A 10,507-nucleotide genomic window follows, 5' to 3' on the forward strand; every position below is an offset into this window, starting at 1 on the left:
AAACAGCACAGCAATGCAGGCTAGTTATAAACAACAAAATTATGTATGCCATTCTAGTCTATCATCTCTGGTTAAAAAGATGTCACGATGACAAAAAACCCACTATCATGGTAATTGATCATTTGCAAAGAAGTTGATACCTAAAACCATTGCTTTTTTAGTGTCCCTATAGAGCAAAACCAAATACCGTATAAATGTAGGGGTGCATTCACGAAGGAAAGAATCTGTCACTAAATCCAAGCTATGATTCAAATGTCGGTATGTATGTGTCCTTTGGCGACTTTGCACGCCAGCAACAAGAATACAAAAAGACATTTAGAAGTGAAATCAAAGTTTAAAATGCACATGTGGCTTTACCAAGCTAATAGTTCTCAACAATATTTTGTGGCAAGTGTCAGCTACACTTGACCATGAAAATTTGTTTCCGGGCCAAACATAAACAGCACAGCAATGCAGGCTAGTTATAAAAACAAAATTATGTGTGCCATTCTAGTCTATCACCCCCGGTGAAAAAGATTTCATGATGACAAAAAACTCACTATCATGGTAATTGATCATTTGCAAAAAAGTTTGTACCTAAAACCATTGCTTTTTTAATGTCCTTATAGAGCAAAACCAAATACCATATAAATGTAGGGGTGCATTCACGAAAAAAAGAATCTGTCACTAAATCCAAGCTATGATTCAAATGTCTGTATGTATGTGTCCTTCGGCTACTTTGCACGCCTGTAATAAGAATACAAAAAGACATTTAGAAGTGAAATCAAAGTTTAAAATGCACATGTGGCTTAACCAAGCTGATAGTTCTCAAGAATATTTTGTGGCAAGTGTCAGCTACACATGACCATGAAAATTTATTTCCGGGCCAAACATAAACAGCACAGCAATGCAGGCTAGTTATAAACAACAAAATTATGTATGCCATTCTAGTGTATCACCCCTGGTAAAAAAGATTTCATGATGACAAAAAACTCACTATCATGGTAATTGATCATTTGCAAAAAAGTTTATGCCTAAAACTATTGCTTTTTTAATGTCCTTATAGAGCAAAACCAAATACCGTATAAATGTAGGGGTGCATTCACGAAGAAAAGAATCTGTCAGTAAATCCAAGCTATGATTCAAATGTCTGTATGTATGTGTCCTTCGGCTACTTTGCACGCCTGTAATAAGAATACAAAAAGACATTTAGAAGTGAAATCAAAGTTTAAAATGCACATGTGGCTTAACCAAGCTTATAGTTCTCAAGAATATTTTGTGGCAAGTGTCAGCTACACTTGACCATGAAAATTTGTTTCCGGGCCAAACATAAACAGCACAGCAATGCAGGCTAGTTATAAACCACAAAATTATGTATGCCATTCTAGTCTATCACCCCTGGTGAAAAAGATTTCATGATGACAAAAAACTCACTATCATGGTAATTGATCATTTGCAAAAAAGTTGATACCTAAAACCATTGCTTTTTTAATGTCCTTATAGAGCAAAACCAAATACCATATAAATGTAGGGGTGCATTCACGAAGAAAAGAATCTGTCAGTAAATCCAAGCTATCATTCAAATGTCTGCATGTATGTGTCCTTTGGCGACTTTGCACGCCTGTAAAGAGAATACAAAAAGACATTTAGAAGTGAAATCAAAGTTTAAAATGCACATGTGGCTTTACCAAGCTTATAGTTCTCAAGAATATTTTATGGCAAGTGTCAGCTACACTTGACCATGAAAATTTGTTTCCGGGCCAAACATAAACAGCACAGCAATGCAGGCTAGTTATAAACAACAAAATTATGTATGCCATTCTAGTGTATCACCCCTGGTGAAAAAAATTTTATGATGACAAAAAACTCACTATCATGGTAATTGATCATTTCAGGGTTCCCGCACAATTTTCGTTCACAAATTCCATGACTTTTCCAAAACTTTTCAAGGAAAAAAAAATTTTTTTCATAACTTATTCGAAACAAATCGAGTTATTCCCATCGTGAAACTTGTAAAGAGGCTTTGGTAGATGCAGCCAATTTGCCATACTTGCAACGAATATACAAACATTACGTAATTTGATATTCCTATCCCTATCTGGCATTTTTTGGGTAAAACAGTTGCCAAATTCCATACTTTTTCAAGGACTTTTGCAAGAGTTGGCCTTTTTCAAAACTTTTACAGGCCTTAAAAATACAAATTTAAATTCCATAACTTTTCCAGGTTTTCCATACCTGCAGGAACCCTGTCATTTGCAAAAAAGTTTATACCTAAAACCATTGCTTTTTTAATGTCCTTATAGAGCAAAACCAAATACCGTATAAATGTAGGGGTGCATTCACGAAGAAAAGAATCTGTCAGTAAATCCAAGCTATGATTCAAATGTCTGTATGTATGTGGCCTTTGGCGACTTTGCACGCCTGTAATAAGAATACAAAAAGACATTTAGAAGTGAAATCAAAGTTTAAAAAGCACATGTGGCTTTACCAAGCTTATAGTTCTCAAGAATATTTTGTGGCAAGTGTCAGCTACACTTGACTATGAAAATTTGTTTCCGGGCCAAACATAAACAGCACAGCAATGCAGGCTAGTTTTAAACAACAAAATTATGTATGCCATTCTAGTCTATCACCCCTGGTAAAAAAGATTTTATGATGACAAAAAACTCACTATCATGGTAATTGATCATTTCAGGGTTCCCGCACAATTTTCGTTCACAAATTCCATGAATTTTCCAAAACTTTTCAAGGAAAAAAAAATTTTTTTCATAACTTAATCGAAACAAATCGAGTTATTCCCATCGTGAAACTTGTAAAGAAGCTTTGGTAGATGCAGCCAATTTGCCATACTTGCAACGAATATACAAACATTACGTAATTTGATATTCCTATCCCTATCTGGCATTTTTTGGGTAAAACAGTTGCCAAATTCCATATTTTTCAAGGACTTTTGCGAGAGTTGGCCTTTTTCAAAACTTTTACAGGCCTTAAAAATACAAATTTAAATTCCATAACTTTTCCAGGTTTTCCATACCTGCAGGAACCCTGTCATTTGCAAAAAAGTTTATACCTAAAACCATTGCTTTTTTAATGTCCTTATAGAGCAAAACCAAATACCGTATAAATGTAGGGGTGCATTCACGAAGAAAAGAATCTGTCAGTAAATCCAAGCTATGATTCAAATGTCTGTATGTATGTGGCCTTTGGCGACTTTGCACGCCTGTAATAAGAATACAAAAAGACATTTAGAAGTGAAATCAAAGTTTTAAAAGCACATGTGGCTTTACCAAGCTTTTAGTTCTCAAGAATATTTTGTGGCAAGTGTCAGCTACACTTGACTATGAAAATTTGTTTCCGGGCCAAACATAAACAGCACAGCAATGCAGGCTAGTTATAAACAACAAAATTATGTATGCCATTCTAGTGTATCACCCCTGGTGAAAAAGATTTCATGATGACAAAAAACTCACTATCATGGTAATTGATCATTTGCAAAAACGTTTATACCTAAAACCATTGCTTTTTTAATGTCCTTATAGAGCAAAACCAAATACCGTATAAATGTAGGGGTGCATTCACGAAGAAAAGAATCTGTCAGTAAATCCAAGGTATGATTCAAATGTCTGTAAGTATGTGTCCTTTGGCGACTTTGCACGCCTGTAATAAAAATACAAAAAGACATTTAGAAGTGAAATCAAAGTTTTTTCTTAGTAAACTGAAAAACTGAGTCATCGGCAGACAATGTTTCCAAGTTAAATTGAAACTCAAACTTTTAGAATATTATTCCAAAAACGAGTTACAAAACGATTTTGTCTTTGATCTTCATAATTTTGCGACAAAACGACCAAAAACAGTCTCAACTTTTAAGATAAAAAGTTTCGCCACGTCTGTTTACAAACAGCTGATCGCTGATGACGCAATGTTTATTTTCACAGTTGTTCAATAAATATGTTTCGCGCTCAATATTTTTCGAAAATAAATGCATATTAACGAACTCCTGAACTTGCTATTCCATCGAGGCGTAAAAGTTTAACTTGCAAATCACTTTTGCAGCAAAAAGACGCACTACTATCGTTCTTAGGCCAATGAAACGGTACTTCTTTATTTGAGTTTGCATTCGGCAAAACGTCATCACGCGATCAATTTTTTCAAAAAAAAGAATTTATTACCCATTTATTGGCAGAAAACAAAATCGGGCATAGCAAGCAGTAGCTCAATTTCGGCACTGGAAACTTCTGGAAAAATTTTAAGTCATAACTAAACACTGAAATCATATTTGCCAAACTCATGAATTATTGCGTCACGTTAATTAGATTCAGAAAACTTCACTAATAAAGTTTTTAAACAACTTCGGCAAATTAAAACACAAAATATTATTCTAACTCCAAAAGTGCAATTTTTTCCCCAAATTCATGCCACAATTGATAACAAAGTATTTTTTTATGGTATCACTTTTCATGACATTGTCATTAGTGCGTGACCAAATTTCCACAAAAAGCTTGTAAACAAAAATTTTTGACAAATCTCAACGGTTTCATGTGATTTTATGGACTCCTTTTGTTCTATGTTTAAATCAATCTCTATCTGCCTTCTCAAGAAACAACGCAAACATAATCAAGAGATACTTTACAAAATGCAAAACACCAGTGATCAATCTAGAAGAAACTTTATTCACGCCAAAAACATGCAACAGATTTTGAACACAGGCGAAAACATACAAAATAGTATCGACTAAAAAATGACATTTCATTTACTGAAAGCATGCCTTCTACAAAACACAACTTCTATTAAAACTATTTCAGCAACCTTACTGTCTGAAGCGATGCAATGTCAAATGTTTTCAAGCAGGCAGGTTTGTGAAATCAAGGGACACACTAATGAACATATACAGCAATTAGGCTACAAATACAAAGTAGAAACAACAATTGGTGCTGAAAGGATAGGGGTTTGTATCCACATAAGTAAGCCTGTTTGAATCAAAACATAAAAATAACGGCTGGAATTGGAATGTAAGATGTCTTATCAAATGTTACCTTCTGAGATCAACACATAACCCAGAAATGAAAAACGGAAAGACACAATCCCAGTACTATACTCACATGTGGCTTAAAGAGTGCAAATCTGAAAGTATGTTTTATGACGGGTTTCAATTACACAACTTTGAAAACTTACAGCGAAGAAAAGATGTGGAAGCCCTGGGTTTAGCATATGTATCCTTCGGCTACTTTGCACGCCTGTAATAAGAATACAAAAAGACATTTAGAAGTGAAATCAAAGTTTAAAATGCACAAGTGGCTTTACCAAGCTTATAGTTCTCAAGAATATTTTGTGGCAAGTGTCAGCTACACTTGACCATGAAAATTTGTTTCCGGGCCAAATATAAACAGCACAGCAATGCAGGCTAGTTATAAACAACAAAATTATGTATGCCATTCTAGTCTATCACCCCTGGTGAAAAAGATTTCATGATGACAAAAAACTCACTATCATGGTAATTGATCATTTGCAAAAAAAGTTGATCCCTCAAATCATTGCTTTTTTAATGTCCTTATAGAGCAAAACCAAATACCGTACAAATGTAAGGGTGCATTCACGAAGAAAAGAATCTGTCAGTAAATCCAAGCTATGATTCAAATGTCTGTATGTATGTGTCCTTTGGCGACTTTGCACGCCTGTAATAAGAATACAAAAAGACATTTGGAAGTGAAATCAAAGTTTAAAAAGCACATGTGGCTTTACCAAGCTTATAGTTCTCAAGAATATTTTGTGGCAAGTGTCAGCTACACTTGACCATGAAAATTTGTTTCCGGGCCAAACATAAACAGCACAGCAATGCAGGCTAGTTATAAACAACAAAATTATGTATGCCATTCTAGTCTATCACCCCTGGTAAAAAAGATTTCACGATGACAAAAAACTCACTACCATGGTAATTGATCATTTGCAAAAAAGTTGATACCTAAAACCATTGCTTTTTTAATGTCCTTATAGAGCAAAACCAAATACCATATAAATGTAGGGGTGCATTCACGAAGAAAAGAATCTGTCAGTAAATCCAAGCTATCATTCAAATGTCTGCATGTATGTGTCTTTTGGCGACTTTGCACGCCTGTAAAGAGAATACAAAAAGACATTTAGAAGTGAAATCAAAGTTTAAAATGCACATGTGGCTTTACCAAGCTTATAGTTCTCAAGAATATTTTATGGCAAGTGTCAGCTACACTTGACCATGAAAATTTGTTTCCGGGCCAAACATAAACAGCACAGCAATGCAGGCTAGTTATAAACAACAAAATTATGTATGCCATTCTAGTCTATCACCCCTGGTAAAAAAGATTTCACGATGACAAAAAACTCACTACCATGGTAATTGATCATTTGCAAAAAAGTTGATACCTAAAACCATTGCTTTTTTAATGTCCTTATAGAGCAAAACCAAATACCATATAAATGTAGGGGTGCATTCACGAAGAAAAGAATCTGTCAGTAAATCCAAGCTATCATTCAAATGTCTGCATGTATGTGTCTTTTGGCGACTTTGCACGCCTGTAAAGAGAATACAAAAAGACATTTAGAAGTGAAATCAAAGTTTAAAATGCACATGTGGCTTTACCAAGCTTATAGTTCTCAAGAATATTTTATGGCAAGTGTCAGCTACACTTGACCATGAAAATTTGTTTCCGGGCCAAACATAAACAGCACAGCAATGCAGGCTAGTTATAAACAACAAAATTATGTATGCCATTCTAGTGTATCACCCCTGGTGGAAAAGATTTTATGATGACAAAAAACTCACTATCATGGTAATTGATCATTTCAGGGTTCCCGCACAATTTTCGTTCACAAATTCCATGACTTTTCCAAAACTTTTCAAGGAAAAAAAATTTTTTTTATAACTTATTCGAAACAAATCGAGTTATTCCCATCGTGAAACTTGTAAAGAGGCTTTGGTAGATGCAGCCAATTTGCCATACTTGCAACGAATATACAAACATTACGTAATTTGATATTCCTATCCCTATCTGGCATTTTTTGGGTAAAACAGTTGCCAAATTCCATACTTTTTCAAGGACTTTTGCGAGAGTTGGCCTTTTTCAAAACTTTTACAGGCCTTAAAAATACAAATTTAAATTCCATAACTTTTCCAGGTTTTCCATACCTGCAGGAACCCTGTCATTTGCAAAAAAGTTTATACCTAAAACCATTGCTTTTTTAATGTCCTTATAGAGCAAAACCAAATACCGTATAAATGTAGGGGTGCATTCACGAAGAAAAGAATCTGTCAGTAAATCCAAGCTATGATTCAAATGTCTGTATGTATGTGTCCTTTGGCGACTTTGCACGCCTGTAACAAGATTACAAAAAGACATTTAGAAGTGAAATCAAAGTTTAAAATGCACATGTGGCTTTACCAAGCTTATAGTTCTGAAGAATATTTTGGGGCAAGTGTCAGCTACACTTGACCATGAAAATTTGTTTCCGGGCCAAACATAAACAGCACAGCAATGCAGGCTAGTTATAAACCACAAAATTATGTATGCCATTCTAGTCTATCACCCCTGGTGAAAAAGATTTCATGATGACAAAAAACTCACTATCATGGTAATTGATCATTTGCAAAAAAGTTGATACCTAAAACCATTGCTTTTTTAATGTCCTTATAGAGCAAAACCAAATACCATATAAATGTAGGGGTGCATTCACGAAGAAAAGAATCTGTCAGTAAATCCAAGCTATGATTCAAATGTCTGTATGTATGTGTCCTTTGGCGACTTTGCACGCCTGTAAAGAGAATACAAAAAGACATTTAGAAGTGAAATCAAAGTTTAAAATGCACATGTGGCTTTACCAAGCTTATAGTTCTCAAGAATATTTTATGGCAAGTGTCAGCTACACTTGACCATGAAAATTTGTTTCCGGGCCAAACATAAACAGCACAGCAATGCAGGCTAGTTATAAACAACAAAATTATGTATGCCATTCTAGTGTATCACCCCTGGTGAAAAAAATTTTATGATGACAAAAAACTCACTATCATGGTAATTGATCATTTCAGGGTTCCCGCACAATTTTCGTTCACAAATTCCATGACTTTTCCAAAACTTTTCAAGGAAAAAAATTTTTTTTTCATAACTTATTCGAAACAAATCGAGTTATTCCCATCGTGAAACTTATAAAGAGGCTTTGGTAGATGCAGCCAATTTGCCATACTTGCAACGAATATACAAACATTACGTAATTTGATATTCCTATCCCTATCTGGCATTTTTTGGGTAAAACAGTTGCCAAATTCCATACTTTTTCAAGGACTTTTGCAAGAGTTGGCCTTTTTCAAAACTTTTACAGGCCTTAAAAATACAAATTTAAATTCCATAACTTTTCCAGGTTTTCCATACCTGCAGGAACCCTGTCATTTGCAAAAAAGTTTATACCTAAAACCATTGCTTTTTTAATGTCCTTATAGAGCAAAACCAAATACCGTATAAATGTAGGGGTGCATTCACGAAGAAAAGAATCTGTCAGTAAATCCAAGCTATGATTCAAATGTCTCTATGTATGCGTCCTTTGGCGACTTTGCACGCCTGTAATAAGAATACAAAAAGACATTTAGAAGTGAAATCAAAGTTTAAAAAGCACATGTGGCTTTACCAAGCTTTTAGTTCTCAAGAATATTTTGTGGCAAGTGTCAGCTACACTTGACTATGAAAATTTGTTTCCGGGCCAAACATAAACAGCACAGCAATGCAGGCTAGTTATAAACAACAAAATTATGTATGCCATTCTAGTCTATCACCCCTGGTGAAAAAGATTTCATGATAACAAAAAACTCACTATCATGGTAATTGATCATTTGCAAAAACGTTTATACCTAAAACCATTGCTTTTTTAATGTCCTTATAGAGCAAAACCAAATACCGTATAAATGTAGGGGTGCATTCACGAAGAAAAGAATCTGTCAGTAAATCCAAGCTATGATTCAAATGTCTGTAAGTATGTGTCCTTTGGCGACTTTGCACGCCTGTAATAAAAATACAAAAAGACATTTAGAAGTGAAATCAAAGTTTTTTCTTAGTAAACTGAAAAACTGAGTCATCGGCAGACAATGTTTCCAAGTTAAATTGAAACTCAAACTTTTACAATATTATTCCAAAAACGAGTTACCAAACGATTTTGTCTTTGATCTTCATAATTTTGCGACAAAACGACCAAAAACAGTCTCAACTTTTGAGATGAAAAATTTCGCCAAGTCTGTTTACAAACAGCTGATCGCTGATGACGCAATGTTTATTTTCACAGTTGTTCAATAAATATGTTTCGCGCTCAATATTTTTCGAAAATAAATGCATATTAACGAACTCCTGAACTTGCTATTCCATCGAGGCGTAAAAGTTTAACTTGCAAATCACTTTTGCAGCAAAAAGACGCACTACTATCGTTCTTAGGCCAATGAAACGGTACTTCTTTATTTGAGTTTGCATTCGGCAAAACGTCATCACGCGATCAATTTTTTCAAAAAAAAGAATTTATTACCCAATTATTGGCACAAAACAAAATCGGAGATAGCAAGCAGTAGCTCAATTTCGGCACTGGAAACTTCTGGAAAATTTTTAAGTCATAACTAAACACTGAAATCATATTTGCCAAACTCATGAATTATTGCGTCACGTTATTTAGATTCAGAAAACTTCACTAATAAAGTTTTTAAACAACTTCGGCAAATTAAAACACAAAATATTATTCTAACTCCAAAAGTGCAATTTTTTCCCCAAATTCATGCCACAATTGATAACAAAGTATTTTTTTATGGTATCACTTTTCATGACATTGTCATTAGTGCGTGACCAAATTTCCACAAAAAGCTTGTAAACAAACATTTTTGACAAATCTCAACGGTTTCATGTGATTTTATGGACTCCTTTTGTTCTATGTTTAAATCAATCTCTATCTGCCTTCTCAAGAAACAACGCAAACATAATCAAGAGATACTTTACAAAATGCAAAACACCAGTGATCAATCTAGAAGAAACTTTATTCACGCCAAAAACATGCAACAGATTTTGAACACAGGCGAAAACATACAAAATAGTATCGACTAAAAAATGACATTTCATTTACTGAAAGCATGCCTTCTACAAAACACAACTTCTATTAAAACTATTTCAGCAACCTTACTGTCTGAAGCGATGCAATGTCAAATGTTTTCAAGCAGGCAGGTTTGTGAAATCAAGGGACACACTAATGAACATATACAGCAATTAGGCTACAAATACAAAGTAGAAACAACAATTGGTGCTGAAAGGATAGGGGTTTGTATCCACATAAGTAAGCCTGTTTGAATCAAAACATAAAAATAACGGCTGGAATTGGAATGTAAGATGTCTTATCAAATGTTACCTTCTGAGATCAACACATAACCCAGAAATGAAAAACGGAAAGACACAATCCCAGTACTATACTCACATGTGGCTTAAACAGTGCAAATCTGAAAGTATGTTTTATGACGGGTTTCAATTACACAACTTTGAAA

At 34.4% G+C, this 10,507-nt stretch overlaps 1 long non-coding RNA gene across 1 annotated transcript in view; it reads right to left on the reverse strand.

Annotated features, from left to right (window-relative positions):
- LOC145234029 (uncharacterized) overlaps positions 1-4,153 on the reverse strand; it is a 51,297-nt gene extending 47,144 nt beyond the window's left edge. The window contains exons 1-4 of the long non-coding RNA XR_013861250.1: positions 3,534-4,153; positions 3,097-3,199; positions 1,498-2,400; positions 1,061-1,163 (exon numbers count right to left, since the gene is read on the reverse strand). This is a non-coding gene — a long non-coding RNA (uncharacterized LOC145234029). The remainder of the gene's footprint in view (positions 1-1,060; positions 1,164-1,497; positions 2,401-3,096; positions 3,200-3,533) is intronic.
- Between the last annotated feature and the right edge of the window lie 6,354 nt (positions 4,154-10,507).

The sequence above is a fragment of the Phallusia mammillata genome, chromosome 6 (assembly GCF_965637545.1).
Source record: "Phallusia mammillata chromosome 6, kaPhaMamm4.hap1.1, whole genome shotgun sequence".
Classification (NCBI taxonomy): Eukaryota; Metazoa; Chordata; class Ascidiacea; order Phlebobranchia; family Ascidiidae; genus Phallusia; species Phallusia mammillata.